Source organism: Betta splendens, chromosome 24, assembly GCF_900634795.4.
Source record: "Betta splendens chromosome 24, fBetSpl5.4, whole genome shotgun sequence".
NCBI classification, from domain to species: Eukaryota; Metazoa; Chordata; class Actinopteri; order Anabantiformes; family Osphronemidae; genus Betta; species Betta splendens.
The window spans coordinates 4,461,245-4,480,979 of record NC_040901.2 but is presented as its reverse complement, the minus strand read 5'-3'; the positions used below and the strand labels follow the sequence as shown (position 1 = coordinate 4,480,979).

The following is a 19,735-nucleotide window of genomic DNA, read 5'->3' as shown; positions in this document are numbered from 1 at the left end:
TGGGAACAATGTCTGTAGTAAATGGTGCCAATATATTTCATAAAACACAGACAATAAGAAAAAAGAATAACAGTAATTTTTGCAAATTCTAAATTTAAAAAAAACAACCTTTGTCTTGGTCGTTGGCCCAAACAGTGGCTTACTGACATGTTTACCACACCCCAGCTGGAGTTTCCACTCTACCCGACCACAGACTGTCACACCCCTAGAAAATATTAACAATAGCCCACGCTGCTGCGACGGCACCGGTGACAGCGATGTTGACAGGTGGTGCCATGGCGACAGCAGTCTTAGGCACACATTTGTGGTGGAGGAGAGGCAGCCTCATTTACATTGCAAATGGCTTCACCAGAGATGCTGGCTCGTTGCTTTGGAGCCTGACTGACAAAGTCTTAGAGAAGCTAAATTGGCAGAACCGCGCTGGATGCATGGCGCACCACTCGTGATGCCGGCTCGCTCCCCCGGGGGCGAGATGGAACGCGATGGATCCTTGACGATAAGCCATATTGTCAAGATTGGACTGAAAGGGATGAGTAAAGCCCTGAACGTTGCTCGCAGCCCCTTTGCAGCCGCCTCCTGCGTATGCAGCGCCAGCAGCCAAGCATAATGTGCCTCTCGTGTCCAAATAATGGCTGCTGTGCTTTGCACATCCTTATGAGATTCTGGCTACACAGTTTACCGAGTCCAATGTTGTCACTTGTTAGGCCTGCATAGATTCCTGGGGTTTATATAAAAGCGCAGTGTCGTGTTTCCTCTTTGTACATTTTCTTTCATTAAATATTGCTGGGGGAAGAAGTAAACCCTTTCATGCATGGTTTTCGTCAAAGTGTTTGTACAGTGACTGGTTAAAGGCAATTCCTGTGCTGGGGTTTTATAATTGTGGTAAGAGGATCTGAAATACAAGAAGTGTAAGTGGAGCTCGTGTTTTGATGAGCCGCGCAAGGACTCCGTTGCCTAAAACCTCCTGCATGACACATGTGCAGCTGGAGTCGTATTTTAATCTCCCATACGCAGACGGATTTAAAGGTTTAATGTTGAGTGCTTAGTCAAATTATACATGCGAGAGACACGGACACGTCTGAGTTGGGAGCAGCGAAGTTTTGGAGCTCTACAATTATTGTGATCTGAAGATGCGAGCGACAGCCGAGCGACAGCAGCCACAGCATCTCAAGTCCCAGCTGCAGTGTTTTTCCACGTGACCGAAGGAGGAGGAAAAAAATGAGGTGACCGCCGCCCGTAATGTCTCGACACATCGCGCCCGTGCCCTGAGCCTGTGTCAGCACGCCTGACTCAGGGATAATGTCCATCACGGCTCAATGAAATGTTCATGGCCGCGCCGCGGCTGCACCGGGGGAGGCGTGCACCGTGTCATATGAGGCTGTGGCGGCGGCCTCACAAAGGCAGGGAACGGTCGCACCCCGGAGCCACAAGCGCTTCATTCAGAGAAATTCCTCTCACGCTTTCACAATTGACTGATTTACATAGAGAGTAGCAATAGATGGAAATACTGTATATTAATGTTTTACTTTACAGCAGACCCATTACTTGTCTTTTCCCCTCTTTATTCTCTTGGATGTATTATAATAATAGATTAAAGAGAGTGAAAATTAAAGTTGCATGTAAAGTTTGTGCTACTCAAATGTTTAATGTATAAATAAAATTCAAAACGAGACTCAACTTTACAGCTGTGGAGCATTTGGTGCCTTACCTCTTTTTTACTTTTCTGCTCCACAGTCATTAAAGCAGCTGTTTAACACTTTATAAACACTTTATAAAGAGCACCTGTTTGTTAGCACATTGTAGAAAGGCAAAGCTAGCTCACAGCTGGTGAGAGGGGAGTTAAGGAGATATAAACTCTAAATGTGGTGTTTTAAGGTTTAAGGCCTGATCCTGTAATGACGTGATTCAAATTTGATGTGATAAACTTCGACAATTTCTTTATTTTTCTAAAATTATTATTGTACGCCGTCCAATGCAAAGACGAAAGAACTGAGAAATGTATTAAACTAAATCAATAGCGCTCGGTCCAATTCGTCACGGTGCCGTCTGGATGCTACTCCCCATCCACCTGGTGTGCCCTGTCCAAATATTTATCTCTTCCTTCATTTGCTCAGCTGTCTTGTCATCTCGGCAGACTCTCCTAAAAACACACACACAGACGGTACAAAGAGTACACAGCGCGCGTGATTTGCACAGGGAGGGAGAAACTGTAGCGCCTCGCAGCAGGCCGCGTGATGGAGCGACACATAAATTCCTCCCCGAGAGTCACTTCAGAGACTCGGCGTGATTTACATGGGATAGAAAAAGAAGCTCGGAGGAAACTCCACGTTTACGCGGCGCACTTTGGACTCGGTTGGAATCAAATTGATGCTCCGCGTTCCAGAAAGGGAAGAAAGGCAGCGCTTTGAACATCTGGCTGCAGATGAGCGGTGAGTGAGAGCGTCGCGATGAAGCGCGGGAATATTTCAAGACAAAGGTCATTTGCTAAATGATTCTGTCTTTCTCATATTCTCTAATGTCTGTAAACATTCCAACCGACAGAGACGTCTCCATTACCTGACGCGGCTATGGTTGATTTAAAGTAAACACATCCCGGGAATGCAAGAAAAACAAGGCCGTAAAGTGAAGCTCGTCTTTAAAAATCCTCCCCGAGCCTGTGGTGGGAAACGGTGCTGTGGAGCGCAGCCAGCATACGGGCAGGTTGCACGCACTGTTCTCAAGGCATGCATTACACAGCACTTTGAGTGATGGCTCCCTTATAGCTGCAGATTAGGAAGGAGAAGCTCCGTGAGAGGTCCCTCGTTTTCCTGCAGACGCCATTTTACCGTTTGGCTCGGCGCCTGCCGCCCGACATGCTCCGCGTCGCACTCGACAGACGGGCGACCCTGTAACGCACCGCCACGCACGCACACATGCACGGACACGGTGTTCGGCTTCGCTTTGGCACCGCCAGCTGTTGAATGCATCAGGCCCCAAAATGGCTGCTCAGCTGCTGCACACGGAGCGCGGTCAGACAGGCCGAGCAGCTGCAGGGCTCAATCGGAGCAAGGTCGAATGCGGAATGAAATGCAGTCCAACCTGCTAAAACATTACCAGGTTCGGGGATTATTAGATCATCAGCGAAGGAGCTTTATATTAGTGCTGTGTACGTTGAATAGAAATGCTTGAAACAGAAACGCTAAAGGTTTTTCCACAATATAATTTGAGCAGCTCTGTCAATATTCGCAACTCTAGAAAATCAATGTGCCTCCGGCTCTTCAATCGTGTCGATATTATGTCATAAAGTGTCTCAGTTTTACTCCATTAGCACGTTTTGTAATAGGATTAGCATAATTTATAATCAGATTGATGTAATTATGCTACATGGAAATTGCCACTCTTCAATCCTGTTAACTGCTGTGGCGGCGTGGAGATAAAGCGCAGGCGGCTGATTTATTGGCGGTGTTCACACACAGTGAATGCTGCCCCGTGGCAGCGTACCGTTGCACCACTCCCACATTAGAGCCTGAAAGGACGGCTGGGTCTAATAAACCTGGGCCTAATAAACCAATCAGCGGTGTCAAGTTCACGGAACACGAGGAGATTTGATGTCGTTTGGCGTTTGGGGAATAATCCCCGAGGATGAAGCTGCAAGTCTGGTTCGGTTTGTTCAGTTGCAGGAGGGATTAGTGCTCCTCGTGCAGGGAGACGTATCCCTCAGGATCGATTTTATTAAAAAAAATAAACTTATATTTCAATGTAGGTGGGAAAACACGATTGCTGTGATAATTAAGTTTAGGAAATGTTGCATATTTTCATAGTAGCTCTAGCAGGGTAATAAAATGTCTCTTGTCCATTAGTCTCTTATAATAAACTGAAAATTCTATTAAAGTCACATGTGACCAGAATTACAGTAAGCTTTTAAACCACAAGAAAAATGAAAAGGTAAACCATTTAAAAAGTTGGCAAAATAATTATACATTAGAAGAAAAATATTTCCTATAATTGTTAAATGCTGGCTTGTATTGTCCTGCACTTTGGCCAACCCTGTTGCTTTTGATGTGCTTCATTAATACAGTTAGACTGGATAAGTTACATTCAAAGTACTACAGTATTTGTGTTGTTTCACCTAACCGGTGATCAGGTACTTGAGGTACATGATGCGGATGGAATGATCACTTTGGCAGAAACTGATTGACCCACTCATTAGTAACACTAGGCCGACTGAGTGGTTTTCACCTTGGAAGGGGGTCGACGCCTGGCAAGACAATTTGATTGACTTCACCAATTCCTTCCCACCCACCCACCAGCCCTAAAAGGGTGTTTCCCGACAAGTGAGGTCGTCTTACATGTATGCGCTGGGGTTTTAAGGCCGGGGCTTAGCTTCAAATATTTATTGGCTATTGTATAATGTTTCATGCGGGAGCCCGGGCGACTTTGGTTTGTGCTTAGCCGCCGGCCCACACTCGGGAGAAGCCGATGTATTTTGATAGCGGTGACAGTTGAAGCTGTCAAAGACGTGGCCCGGGGCGAGCTCACCTTTTGCATCGCTGACTGATTGCGTAAACTCCTGTCACGCAACAAAAGCCGCATTGTGAGCTTCTCCTCACTGCAATTAACCGTGACTTTGCCTTGGCAGACGATTTTCACGCCGACGCCAAGGTTGCAGTTCCTCGTATATTCAACTCCTCTGTGTTGTGCTACATTAATTAGTGCGGCTCAGGTGCTAATGGAAACTCGCACAAATTTGCGCAACGTAGTGAGACTGGAAAATGTCTAACGGGGACGTTTTGTTCTGCATAAAGAAAAAATAAGAACCACAGCTGTTATCTTTTCAACTAAGGCAACGAGCTTAATGCAACAAGACATTTTTTCGAAAGCTGGGACCTAATGTAACCTTCTGATTTAGAGGCGAGGACAAGTTTTACCGTGGGTGGCAAACATCGGAATAACACAAACGTCTGTGCTGTCACTGCACATCCGTTCATAGCGATGAATGAAGCTTGCACTCTGTGCTGATCCTCTGGCCGTTGAACCTGCCTATTGTTGAAGAGAATCTGTGCTGAAATGCAACGTTATCGTCGCCTTGACCTTAATCAACAGGTTCACGTCTGCTCCAGATTAGTACTTCGTCTGGATGTACTCGAAAGTCGGGGCTTGTTTTCCATCGGCGCTCTTATCTCCTCTGCAGTGTATTTCCTTTCAGACTGACTCCTGACGACTTCTCCTCCATCCTACTCACAGCGGAGCTCATCGGGGGGGGGGGGGGAGTATGAGAAATTGCCCTGCAGGTTTTTCCTGTCTGCACGTTCTTGTGCTGAACCTTGAGTGAAAAATGCGGACAAGCACATGCGTCCGTCGATAGATCACATGGCTCAGCGTGGATGCAGTATAACCCCTGAGCATGACACATACACACACAGACGCACTAATGGGTCATATGACTGGCTGTGTGTGTGTGTGTGTGTGTGTGTGTGTGTGTGTGTGTGTGTGTGTGTGTGTGTGTGTGTGTGTGTGTGTGTGTGTGTGTGTGTGTGTGTGTGTGTGTCACCACACAGATGTCGAGTCAGGCAAAACCTCCACTTGAAGTTGGAGTGTGGATTCAACTTACGCCTGAACTCCCCCGTATCTGGATAAACAGGAAATCAGCTTTCGCGGTTCCGGACATGTGAACCGAAGCCAAGCTGATCTGTAATTTTGTTTAATGCAGGGCTGCATTGGACTCTCCACAAGCCGCTTATTTTAGTTTCTTCGGGCCCTTTGCTTCGCCTCTTGGAGCCCCTCTTTTATCCTTCCACTCATCTTTATTTCCTGCTGACTTTCGGGCGTTATTGTCACGCTCCATCGAGTCATCGCATCGAGCACTTCGCACTTTTTTGTACTAAGATAAACAATTTGCAAACCTCTGATCTGTCCCGTACAAACACGACAAAATTACATGGTCTAGTTGTGCATATGCCAGCAAAAGCAGCTATTATAGTGTTATTTTTTTACATCGTAAACACAATTATGCAAATGTTGCAATTTGGATTTATTTTCTAACATTACTTTATGCTGTATATCATCAGTGTTGGAAGCTGTTTTATTCTTCAAACTCTCTTTAATCAGGTCTTTAAAACAGATTGGAAAAACGTACTACTACTTTTTTTTATGTTAGATTATTAAATATAAAAAGCAAAAATTTCCGAGCGTGGAGAGAACGTCACACCTTCTGCTAATTATCAGTCTTTTAAGTCTTTGTTGTGTGAAGCCAGAGGAGTTCAAACCGAGAGCAGACTCTGCAACTTTAATAGCTCTCTTTGTGAGAAGAGGAAATATCCACAGGTTTCAAAAGCTGTCAGCCTGCTCACGCAACAACAGTGTCTCTCTTGGTTTCTCTCCGCGGTACATGCATAATTGACAGATGCGGCGAGAAGGCTGGAGTTGTAGCTCAGACGAGGCCTAGGGCGTCGTCGAAATCCACATTACTGTAGGAATCGCACTCGTCCTTCTTTCCCTGTGAATGTGCGAGGCTGAAGACAACCGGGTCTATACAAATGAAAGCAAACCAGCCTATTAAAACTAAAGATCCGGCCGCATTGAAGCATCACCAAAATGAGTCTCCGTGCTTCAGCCAGAAGGTCCAGAGACATCCAACGGCCAGTGCAAAACATTAGCTGGACAATCTTTCAGTTTCATCTCACACACTCACACAAGTCTCACACAAGTCACATTTCTGTCATTTACTGTAGGTAGAGTGTGACATGGAAGTAGTGTAGAGTACCTATTAGCTATTGAGAGCTTTTTAATGACCTTTAGACAATTAATCCAGTCAATTAGACCCATTACTGTAGCTGGAATTTAAGCAAATGCATATCTACCCAATAGAAATGTAAACAAATGCATGGCCCATCACATTCAGCATAACAATAAATAACAAGCTGCTCCTTAGTTTGAGAATTTCCAAAAAACACTAAGAATGGTCCATGATACAGTACTTAGCATGATTGGGGTTTACAGTTTTGTGAATATCGCCTGCATCTGCTACTTCTCTGAATAAATGCTACTGTCCTCTTCTGTGTTGGCGAGCAGGTTTAGGGTCGCACATGGAGAGAAAATAAAAGAAGCAATTCCTCGCGAGCGCGTCTGTCGCACTACACCTAAACGCCGCTGACATTCATGGAAGGTTGAGATCTCCACAAGAAACTTTCCTCCGACCATCCTTTAACTCCGGCTACAACAACAACGGACTCCCTCTCACCCAGCGGGTCACGCCGTCTCCCACAGATGGAGGAGAAACGCTGAGACGAGCTGTAACAGCCGGGGGCCGCGAGCTTCACGTGGAGCGTTACCGAAAGCGGCATCATTACAGTCGCCCCCCCGCCGTTCCGCAGACACACCCTGCGTCTCGCGTACCTGCTGATGAACAAAGTTGCGAGGCTGAATCATCGTTTAATGCAGGGCGGGAAGCGACGGCACCTTCACCGCAGCGCTGCACACAAGTTGGTGGAGTCTACGTTGAGGGTAGACCCTTTACTTGGCAGAATAATAACTCTCAGACAATTCAAGCTCTTCTAGTTTTTTTTTGTCATTAACAGTTTTTGTTATTTCTGGGATTACTGTAGGACTCATGGTATGACATAGACCATTATGTGTGAAAGACTCTGATGTTGTGTGTGCATCTCTTACATGGGGAACATATTGTGCAAGATGCATTTCTCAGCCATGTTCTACAGCAGGAAACATGTCTACATACTGTAACATCAACTGTACCTATGCATTGCTGCAGACCCCCCAAAAACAAACCAAACACATTCACATGCACTGCCGATCTGTCAGTTCTTTCATGCTAAAGTCAGTCACACTGTTCAAGGCTGTACCGTGTGATAGAATGCAGGAAACGTGATCAAGAGCAGAAGATGGCTCACACCCCACCGCATTAAAAATCCCTCACTGTCGTTTGTTTGAATCTTTCTAGGGCAAGGGCACGAGGATCCACTGAAATACAACAGACCTGAGCAGCATCAAAGCGCCGCATCTCCAAACACACTGAAAGGACACTTGAAGGGTCCATTTGAAGTGACGCGTGTTTGATGTGACTCCAGTTGGTTAGAAATTAGCAAAATGACCCATTCTAAATATTTCCCATGTTATATTTTATTCAGAGCTCCATGAGGATCCCGCAACTCCAAAGTGATATTAGTAAAGGGACCTTGATTCTCTGCCGTCTCTTGGTCCCACATTGAAGAGACTTTCATGTGAACATCATTATTTATTCATGTGCCTGCAAGACTGGGGTTTTGGCTTTAATACATTTTTAGATTGAGACGTCTTGGCCAGGAAGACCTGGAGTGATTAATGATTGAGGAGAGGCGAGAGCATCAGCAGCGTCCACTGCAGGAAAAAGAAGTTCAAAATGTGATCCACAGGAAGAGGAAACGACTGGTGTAGAATCTAAATTATCCCGATATTGTTGACAGACAGTATAATGAAGGTCGGGGTGCGATCAGCGGCATCTCTCAAGCCACTGTCTGGAGTGGAGCGTATCCGGCAATGTAGCAGGATCAAATGCAGTTACGCACGGCTTCGAGCTCATCCCGTCTGTGTGATGGCTGCTTTAGTCCGGCCTCAAAGGCTCACAAGCCGCCGAGCCGCCTTAAACGCGGGGAGAGAGTCGGGCGTCAGAGGCGAGGCCAAGGGGAACAAAAGGTATTAACATGCACACGAACCGCGAGGAGCGGGAGCCTACGCAGATTATTCTGAGAGAACAAACACTACAGGCTCCACGGCCTCTCTTTTTTTGTTGTTTTGCTTTGAGATCTGGTGTTTTATGTCCTGCATTAAAACCACACTCTCACACTCACACACACACACACACACACACACACACACACACACACACACACACACACACACACACACACCTGCCTCGTCACTCGCGCTGCCCCGACACTTTGTAGACAAAAGACAATACAAGACCTTTTGAAGGTTGTCGAAACAGGTGAGAGCTGTCGGGGCCTCGATCGTGCGGTGGTCTTGTTTTGGTGTGCGAACGACGTCTGGCCTTTTATCTCCGGTGATGTGATCCCTTCATCCTGCTCAGCCCCCATGCCGCCAAACGCTCCACCTGCGCTTTGTTGTCCTCGCCTCCGTCCGTCTGTCCGCGTCAGCCGAGCCGCTGTCGGAGGAAGAATTTGAGATTTCACGACATTTACTGTAGCAGAACACCTGAGGAGGCAAATCGGCGCAAACTGCCAAGACCTCCGGCCGTCGAGCAACAAGCGGAGACTCGCAGACGTCTCGCTGTTTTTTTTATTGTCACACATCTCGTTGTTTTGAAAGTTCGGAAGTGTCAGAGAGATAGAGTTGCACTAATGTACATGTCCAAGCTGAAGATTATCTGTTCTCATCTGAGACAAGAGCCGATACTCTTTCAGCGCCGGTGTCAGACATCTGTTGAAACTTGACTTTGCGCCCGTCAGTCAGAAACGCACTTCAACTCCTGAGCGGAGGCTGAGCTTCGCATGGCTGCAGTGCAGGATTCCTCAGCCCCCCCCACCCCCTCCCCTCTTTCTCCACACGTAGCTTTTGGTCCCGTTCTCAGGACCTCGAGGTTTAAAGAGTCATCAAGTTGTCATGTTAGGTCTGGTCTTGAACTCTTTTGTCTTGGCCTGACTTTCTTTAAATGTTTTGATAGCTGTGATCATCCCATTGTTCCAGTCATGCTGCTGATGCTGGTTTCAGCGTAATGCAAGACGGAATTTACCTCAGTGGTTGTGCATTTGCAAAAAGTTCCCCAAACCTAGAAAATTAGGTTATGTGACAATCTTACGTGAGAAAGCTGAAAAACTTCATCATGTCGTTCATAAAAACAGTACAGTATTATTACTACCACCTACAGTACTATGCCTATATCTTTTAAGCTCTTCTTATCTTAACTGGGTAATAAAAAAGAATTGATATTTAAAACTGTTTTGTTTTGTTAATGATTCCGAGGTTTGTGCTACAGCTGCTTGGCTCGTGGTCACTGTAAGCTAATCAGCTAATCGAGGGATGGTGCCGTGATTATTGGTATTCTAACCGCTTTATGACTATTTTGTGTCGATGATGTTGCATTTCAGTGGTTTTACAAATGGAGCATCTCTGAAAATCAATTGCAGATACTCGATTTAATGAAGAGCGACTTGGGGGAAGCACGTCGCACCTCCCGACGAGATGTACTTGCGGTTTTGTGCCTGTGCCTCCTCCTTCAGTCTGACTCAGCTCATCCAACAACAACGCCTTTAATTTAAACGACTTCTCGGAATCACATTAAAACGAGGGAACATTCATCCTCCCGCCGTCTCGCACTGTAACTGAATCCTTCCCCGAGTTTCCTTCTGCTTTGCCTCTTGCATGGAGCATCCCGCTCCACACTCCGCTATCATTTGTCTGAGCGGTGTTGCAACCAGATGGCTGTCGCTAATTAATTACACGGAGAATGTTAAATGTTGTAGAAAACCACTTCAAGATGACGGTCGTTGTCGAATCGGCGATGATGGAGACCGCGAGTAGACAACGGGCCGTTGCAGCTGAACTCGGAGAGGTTAATGACCAACATGTCGAGCTCGTTGCTCCAAAACCTACAAGTAGTGACTTACAAATATTCACATTGTGGCCGTTCGCTCTGCAGATATCATTTGTCATTTTCGGACGCTAGACAAAAGCTCGAGTATTAATGAGTTCAATTCCAGGGTTCTAATGCTCTGAACACAGGGGACCTTTTTGATGGAAACCAGGCTAGCTCCAAACAAGGACCGAGCTGTCCTCATTACATCTAATTAAGACGAGGCGAGACACGAGCCACAGCGTGTTCTCCGGCACAATGAGTTTCTGATGCCCTTTGCCACAGATTTTATTATCTTCCTACTTGTAATTGGATGTTTAGTGTTCCTCTCCTGACTCAAGCCATGTTCATGTGGGAGGAAGTGACTTGCTGCACCGCACCAGGAGGTCTGACCTCAACAACACGTTGTCTAGTTAATTTATGTACGCACCAAAAAAAGTGTATGGAATCATTGTTAACCGAGACATTTAAAACTACTAGACATTTAAATCTGTAATAATAAAGAGCTGGATAAAATGAAACTGAAGTTGCTGCAGTTTCCAAACACTGACTTTTTGTCCGCATGAGTCAAGCACAACTTCCTCAGGTTTTGCTTTTGTCCCTTGGTGAAGTATGAAGCATCAGAACGTGGAGTTGTGCGTAAGTAACTGTAATTCACACCAGTGATTAAGGAGCGAGCTCCCCTCCCTAACAAGCAACTAATCCTCATGACCTTTTAGTCTGTCAGTCCAAACGGATGAGCCAGCAGGTCGGTGCGATCCATCACAGCAGGTCTCTGACCAGTGTGGAATTCGACCTCAACCACTGTGCGAGAGATATTTGGTCCAATAAAAATGGCCCGAAAAAAAGGATGAACAATAGTTACTTTTGTTGAACTTTATGTTTTTATATCTTATTAAACCCTATGTTGTTTTTTTAAATACTGTTTCCTAGAGGTGGTTACTTCAATTTCAAGTAAAAAAAGAAGAACTGTTTCAGGAAGCGTTCAACTGGATTCAGATCCAAGTCCCACAGAGTGGTTTGTAAAACAGAAGATAAAGTTCCATTTTCTTCAGTTACCAAACGTGTTGTATGTTAATTCATAGCTCCAAAAATCTCAGTCACTCTCAAAGGCTCGGTTTCATCAGCCACGGAAACTGTGCAGGTTACTTTGGAAAATCCAGAAAAACAGTTTTTACTGGAACTCCACATTGTAGCAGCTCAGCAGCTCAGAACATTTATTCAGTGTTTTGTGAAGTAAAATCTGCATTATTGAACTGTAAATGGGATAAAAGCTTCCACTGTTGCTTTTAATGTGTGATTCTTGCTGTAGAAGTCAACCAACATACTGTACACTGGAGTCTAAGCCGTCCTCTGTCAACTTCTCAGGCGCGTGTGATAGACAATGGCAATTGGCTGAAAAGGCAACTTAAGCCCTATTGTCACGGGGATAATGTTTCATTTCTTTTGTAGCAGTGCAGCGAGCGACCTTTGACCCTGGCAAACCCCTCTCCTAAATCACTCGCTGTGATGTGGATCGCATTCCTGGCTGTTTATATTATGTCCCCTATGCCAGACGCTGCCACCAGACTTCAACACCTGTCCCGTCACGTCCTCGGGAAAGAAACTGTGATACATTTTTGCAGTGGAACAGAAAGGCCTTTGTGCATTAGTGCATGCGTGGGTGTGTGTGTGTGTGTGTGTGTGTGTGTGTGTGTGTGTGTGTGTGTGTGTGTGTGTGTGTGTGTGTGTGTGTATGTGTGTGTGTGTGTGTGTGTGTGTGTGTGTGTGTGTGGTGAGAACAAGCTTAATGCACAGACATTCACACAAATTATTCAGAAGTGCCTGCATGCGTAGACTGAGACACGCTGAGAGGTGGCCCACACAAATTCGTGCAGCAACACAGTGAGTCACACACACTCATAGGGGCTGTCAAAGCGTCAGAAGAGTGAGTTATGAAGCCGGTGGATGTGTCTGAACACGGGGAGAAGATTCCATTGCTGTAAGGAGTGATAAATGAGGGAGAAGTGCGGATGGAAGCTCCTCACTCTGACAGAGATGCCGCAGTCGCCCACCGGGGAGAGACCGAGGAGGGAGATATGGGCCATCACCCTAGCGCCATCCCCTCCCTCTTCATACAGGTGGAGTCACTATAGGAAATCTGCTGACTTTCTTCTTAATAAAGGAACATTTTATATGATTTTTAAAGATTTTTTATGTTGGAAAACACAAACTTTCTTTTTAAGTTTCCAAAAAACACTGGAAACACTTTAACCACTTTATCGTATCACAACATTTCTTTTTTTAACATTTGGCCACCTGGTAATTTATTACAAAACCCAGCGTGTGTTAGCTTCAACACACCGTGACATTCCAGCGCAGATAAACAGTATCAGCTCGACTCACTTCAGTTACCTGGGCTCTTGAATCGCTTGATTTCAGTGGAATGAATGGAATTGTGAATTGGCTACGAGGCCAAAAGGTTAAGAGGCAGAGGGCTACGCCACCACTGGCCCTGACAAGCCTGTGGAACTAAGGAGGTATTTAAGCTACAGGCAAAAACAGCTGTTTGGAAGTAGCCTAATGTGGTCGTGGGTTGGGGGGAGGGGGTGGACATACACCCTGTAGGTACAGTAGCTCGATCTGTATTTTACTTAGTTCTGCTGCAAATGGCTGTAGGCAGGGTGGTCCTCTGGATGCAGTGGGTCTTCAGAGGGACAGATCGTAAGACTTCAAATGTGCAAATGATGTATTTATGGTATGTTACATAATGATGTCTTCAATTAATGTTTGAATCAAAGTAAATGTGCTAAAATGTCAAACTTATAAATATATAACTTGCTTCCAGTAAAACAATGATTTAAATTTATATTTGGCCTATTCTTAGTGACCCTGATAGAAATGACCCACCACAAGACTATTTGTCCAGCCAAGGTGAATACCACCTACTTCGACTAGATCCAGAGTCCTCAGCCGGGGCAACAGGTGTCTCACTGCTCCTGAATTGGCTGCATCGTTCCATCAAACAATAGAGAAACCAGTCTGTGCAGACACCGAGACACAGAAGTTGGCAGATCCAACTGAAGTTTGCAGGCCCAGATGCACAAGCAGTGGTCTTTTTGATGGTTGGAGCCAAGTCTTGTGAAGTGATGAGACAAGATTAGAGGTGTTTCGGATCCAGGTGACGCCTTCAGCGAAGCATGAAGGCGCGAATGTGATAACCAGGGGATGCTTTGACAACGGGAGGGCGGCCAATCTGCATCACATACAAGGCGGCTATAATCAGCACGGATCCTACTCCACACCAACGAGCCGTGCCAGTCCCTCTGGGCAACGCCTGATTGGGAAGAACTGCCTTTGACAGCAACACTGAGCAACCTGAGCGGTCTTGACGGTTGTTTAAGACATATTTGAAGATGGAGATAGCTGCTGGAAGCCCAGAGGAGCACAGCGGACCTTTGGAAAGTGCAGCCAATGAGCTGGGGCTGAAATTCAGCAAATAAATAAGAAAGACCTGCAGAAGCCACATCAGATGGACCTTTGTGTTGAGAAAGGGAAAGGGGCTAATAAAAATATGCTAAGATGCGAAACCTTTCTCTGCCTTTCCTGTGTTACTGTAAAACAACTCAGATTTTACAGTGGCTGAGTTTGTGAGTTCATGGGACGTGATCTGACCTGGAGATGCCTCTGGATTACATCATCTGCTGAGTTTTCCACCTGGTAGCAGGAAATGATATTTGGAAGTAAGGTAAGCTGACTACCAGTCATAAACTGTGATGTCCGTCCAAACCAAAGACCAAGGTAAAACTTGATCTAGTGAGTAGATTATAGAAGCCACATAATCATTTGTTAACTGTGAGCAAATCTTTGGATAACTTCTACTATTACCTGCAAAAAAGCTTTGTTAGGGCGTTCATTGTCCCCAGTGGATGACCTCCAGTGAAGGACCATGGCCCATTTGCTTCATTCTGATACTGCTTGCTGACGTATTATTCCGCCCCCCATCAACTTCTGCACAACTTCGTCAGATCAGAGGCAGACGTTCTGGTTGTGTTTACAGTGTGGAAATCAGACTCGCAAAAGCTGCAGCACGACTGCAGACTCCATGAGCAGAGTTTGGGCAGCGTCCCCGCTGTTAGGCCTTTATCAGAGCATTAGAATCCATCTCCGACGCAGCTGCAGCGGCTGGTTTGCTCGAAAATGGAGACATTTTCGAATTTAACACGGTGGAATATGGAGACACTGAATTGGGAAAAAGTTTCTCAGTACGTAGAAGACGCCCACACCAGCGGTTCCTCCTACTTCACACGTAAAGTGCATATCATTATCGTACTCGCTTCCCGCTATCTTGTTCTTTCTTGCCTTCAGTCTCTCCGCACCACGGACACTTCACAGTCATCCGTTAAACCACACACTCATCACATTTGGAGCTGCCCACACACACACACACGCACACACACACACCGTGCACACAACCCGCATCACTGCCAATCCATTTCTCATCATCCCCACTCAACACCAGGATATTGGACTAATGGGTCTAATAGCACGCCCACTGCTATTACAGAAATCGCTGCGCGTACTGGGATAAAGGATGAGTGCGAGTGCCAGAGAAAAGAGCAGGAGATACAGGACGAGGAACATAAAACAGATGGCCGACGTGGTGAGAGATGCAGGCGGTGCCGAGGACGACGGGGCCAGACTGACAGGAGGCACCGGTCCGAAGGGAAGCGTCCCGCCATCGTCTAGTCTGTGTACATGAAAGCATCAGGACCAAATGACAGCACCCAAGTCGCTCGTCAGCGACTTGGGTGCTTCTTTGGTAAACACCAAAGAAAACAGAAATCAGAAATGAGCTTCCCCAGAGCCAGAGCGAGTGAAGCGCATTCTTCCCACATGCTTTCATTACTGGTCCGACGCTCTAATATTGTCCTGGAGCCAGAGACAGTTGCTCCACCTGACTTTTTTCTCCTCTCGAACGAGTTCATCGATTCTCGCTGGTGGGAAAAAAGCGTCGTTCCTCTTAAGCTTCTGAAAACTTGAAAATGTGCGCACACAAGCCCGCGTGCATCGAAGGGAACCAGTTATTGGATTATTGGAGAATTTTGTTTCTACAAATTCGCTCGTTACTGAGTTAAATTAGCCCAGCTACAATTGCCTTTTGTCTCGGATAGCCCTGATTTAATATACAGTGATTATCTCCAGTCATGTGTGGCGGGAAAACATGAGAGGGCAGAAATATGAGCCTGGAAAGTAAGATTAAAGAAACAAATTTAAGTTTTCAGAGGAAGTGAGATTGGAATCACTTTTCCCGCTGATGAAAAATATCCCTCCTCCGCTCGTCTAACAGAAATAGATTTGTTTACCCTGCGAACCTGAGTTTGCAGATTTTTTTCGCCCTCCATCTCCCAAAAAACAGCCTCTCCCTGCTATTTTTAAACGTGTCACAGCAAACTGATAATTTGAATGTAAATTGCCTCTTTCTGTCACCGGGTCCCATTCATTAAAGCACTAAAGCTTTCAGTTAAATCGCCCCCCTCCCCCCCCAAAAAAAACAGGCAAAACAGGATTGGAGCTAGCGCAAACAGCCAACATCTGCAGCCGCTTGTGATCTCTTTTAACGAAGGAGGGGAAGAAAAAAATAAAAGCAAGACAAACAAAACAAACAAACTGTTAAACGCCTTAAATCTCACAACTGGCTCACGAACAAATGCCTTTATGAATTATTCATGTGCGACTGATTTGATTGCAACAAGGGACAAACGCGGCGCACTTAAATCTCATTTGGACACGTTTTTTGTTTGTTTTTTTTTCAACATCACAAAAGCTCCCAGATAAGGTTTCAGCTTTAGATTCCTGTAATTAGCCAGGCCTCCCCCGTCTGATTCCTATCACTCCCGAACTTTATGATTCTATTCACCGTTGCTCCGCAGAAATGAACATATCAGCGTTTTGGCGATTGTGCAGAAAGCGGTTCACGGACGAGGGTGATTAATTAACTGTATCTAATTAAAACGTGCTTTCTGCGGTGCAGAAGAGAGAGAGGGAGGGGAGTCGAGGGTTTAAATGGTTCGGGCCTACGTGGGAGTTCGCGTGCAGGCGAATGTGAGAGCATGCATGCCTGTGTTTAATTGGATTTGCGTTGTCTTTGAAAACACAGAGAGTAACTTTACAGGTTTTTTTTTTTTTGTTTCCTTCTCCCGCTCACGCTTCGCTAATCTTTTTCTGTTTTATTGCTGAAACGCTCAGAACTTATCTCATTGGTTTGAAATGTGAGCAGACACGTGGCATAATGAACTGAAAGTCTGTCCCGTGGAGCAGCAAGAGGCATGTTCCACTTGAATCCCTACTGTAAATTGCCGGTATTCATCAACCTAAGTGATGAGTCTGCGTGATGAATGGTGTCTCATTAATATCATTATGCTATTAGGCTGCGTCTCTCTCACTCCGCTCTACCTGCTGCATGCATATGGACCCGGTCCTTTTGCTTGTGCATCATGTGGGTCAGTTTCCTCCTCTGCATGATTGTATTTCTCCATCTCCCCATCCTCTCCCTCACTGCAAATCCCAGCATCATCTGTGACAATGCATATTTTTAGACAGAGCGCTAAATCAGACTCTTCAATTCGAGGGTGGAGGATACCGGAAACAGGGTGACTGAGTCGGAAGAGGCAATTTCTACATCGCATTGTGGGAAAAGGACTAAGTATTAAGAATCGCCAGGTCTGAAGTGATGTGGAGACAACATTTGCATAATGGACCAGAAGTCACAACAATGTGATTTGTTGCAGAAGCTGTCGCCTTGGCAAGAAGCTCCTCCCCCTTTGCATCCTGCTGCTCCGCTCTGACCTCTCCTGCATAAACACACCTACAGTAATATACCTACAGTATCATTGTAGATTTATCCCACCACCCACACACCCAACACGCCTCCTCGGCCCCACTCGAAACCCTCCAAGCAGATGTTCTTGAACCTCCGCAGCCCATGGGCAGAATGACGCCTTATAATTATGGACATAAACAGATTGTGCACATTGTTTAACCTGCCACGGGTGATGAATGGCAGCCCCGGCCGCCCTGCGTAAACTGCCGGTGCCGGAATAGAGTCCTCTCGGCCGCGCGAGGTCAACTGCAGGAGGACGGTTTAATGGGGGGGGGGTCTTCCAGACGGCCTGGGCGTCCATCTGTCCGCGCTACAAGTCACACGTCTGTGGAAACAGTAGCAGCGCTGGGCCGCTGGGGCTGCTCAATGAGCTGTATAAATGCATCACTTTACCTGTAGAAGTGAGGTAAAAAAAAAAAAAAGTGGAGGACGTGTCAAGAGTAGAACAGAACCGAGACCTTTAGCAGCGTGGGTTTTCAATCTTGCTCCCTCTACAGCCCGTTTTTGTAGTTTTTATTGCACAGGTGATGTTTGGGCCCTGTGCAATAAAAAGGCTCTGGATGTAGGTCATCTGTGTTCTGGAAGTGTTTAGAAACGGGTTCGCTATTGCTGTAGTCATGTGGGTAAAATGTAAAATGCATGAAAATAGACCTGTGTGTGTGTGTGTGTGTGTGTGTGTGTGTGTGTGTGTGTGTGTGTGTGTGTGTGTGTGTGTGTGTGTGTGGCAGCACCTGTGGAGCTGGACTGAATACTGGGCCGAGGGAAAGGTTTAAAGGTGTGTTGCTATTCATCCCAATAAAAGGTAGGTGTTTAATAAAAAATTCAAAAAAGGCATAGCCACTAAATTAACCATAGTAATAGAAGTAATACTGTCAGGAAGCCGTCCGTGTGTCTGTAGAAATGTGATATTCCTTTTTGTATAATAAGCTTCACCTTTCAGCTGCTGCTCTGGTGCGTTCAGGGACAGCACACAGTGTAGGTCATCCGTGTTTCCAAAGGCTCCACCACATCCACAGCCCACGACCCTGCAGCAAATGTTATGTACCGGACCCTTTTCTGCTCTCAGGCGTTGGGACGCTCGGTTTCACCTGATGGAAACCAAACTAGGCCCCAGACTTTACCACTCTAATCACAGCCAGCATTGCAATAATAATCAGTGTGAATGTATGAATAATAAACTAGAGAAAGGACTCCAATTGTCTTCTACTACTCAGAAACGCCATTCATGAACTGACAAAAAACAGAGACATTATTTTACTCTTACGTAAGCGGGATTGTTGGAATTGTTGTGTTTGTGGCCTTAAATCAAAGACTCCAGGAACAAATGAATGCTGCAGCGCGATGTGGTTTCACCTCCAAACTGAGTCTATTCAGTTAATCCGTCACTCCAACTGGACATTTGTGAGAGATGTACAGTAAAGAAGTTTCCCACATGAGGTCACGGTGACCTTTGACCTTTCACCACCAGATTCTATTGGGTCCACTCCTCCAATGGGTCATAGTTGGCACGACATTCCAAGATACTGTGGTCTTAAATCTGTGTGTGTGTGTGGGGGGGGGTCACCACAGGCATGGATGTATTGGATGTATGGACAGAAGGGACCACTGTACCGTAACAGACAAAGCTGAGGAGCCTTCACAGCTCCAGAGGCATGAAAAACAAACACGTGTAGACTGTACAGCTTCCTTCTTCAAACCAGAAGAGTTTTGTTTTCATTATTTGTGAACCGCTGTGATTTATCCAAAGACCCTCCTGCTGTAATCTCCACTGGCATCTGGCTGAAAACACTTTTTGTTTGACTCCGGCGGGCGACAACATCGACTTGTCTTTATTAAGAGTCTGAGGAAAGCCCTCATCGCTGGACCCACACTCCTCTCCTCATCTGCTACCCTTCTGGAGGCCGTGTGACATTCCTCCGGGCATGTGCCTGACATTTGGAAGTAGACTCTCAGACAGGGAGTAATAATGTCGCAGGGGCTGTGGTTGTGTTTTTTTTTTTCCTGGTCTGAAAACACAGAAGGAGCGGAGACAGACGAGCATTGTCTAATGCGGCGGATGATTTAATCTGCAGAGACAGACAGTCGAGGGATGGAAATAACCTCGGAGAATATTGAGTTTTCTGTTTTCTTTAACCGCGGAAGATGTTCTGCGGTTCATATATTACAGCGGGAAAATTATCTACGGAATATGCGCAGAAAATGTCATTATGATAAGAAAAGAAAGCTCGCTGTTCCCCAGCCGCCGCTGTGCATCAGATTAGGTTCAGACATGTTTAAAGTAAAGTATTTAAGGGAATTTATAGAAAGAC

The 19,735-nt window shown here is 45.9% G+C and overlaps 1 protein-coding gene across 8 annotated transcripts in view; it reads right to left on the bottom strand.

Moving 5' to 3' along the window:
* Nucleotides 1-19,735, bottom strand: part of flrt2 (fibronectin leucine rich transmembrane protein 2) — a 104,439-nt gene that overhangs the window by 36,507 nt on the left and 48,197 nt on the right. For 6 of the 8 annotated variants that reach the window (XR_008693863.1, XR_005897303.2, XM_029140663.3 and 3 more), the window contains one exon: nt 8,938-9,136. The exons of 1 other annotated variant lie outside the window; for it this stretch is intronic. The gene's annotated coding sequence lies outside the window, so the exon portion shown is untranslated. Of the gene's footprint in view, nt 1-8,032; nt 8,614-8,937; nt 9,137-19,735 lie in introns of those variants that run through there. One more of the 8 variants, XR_005897302.2, reaches the window with a different exon arrangement.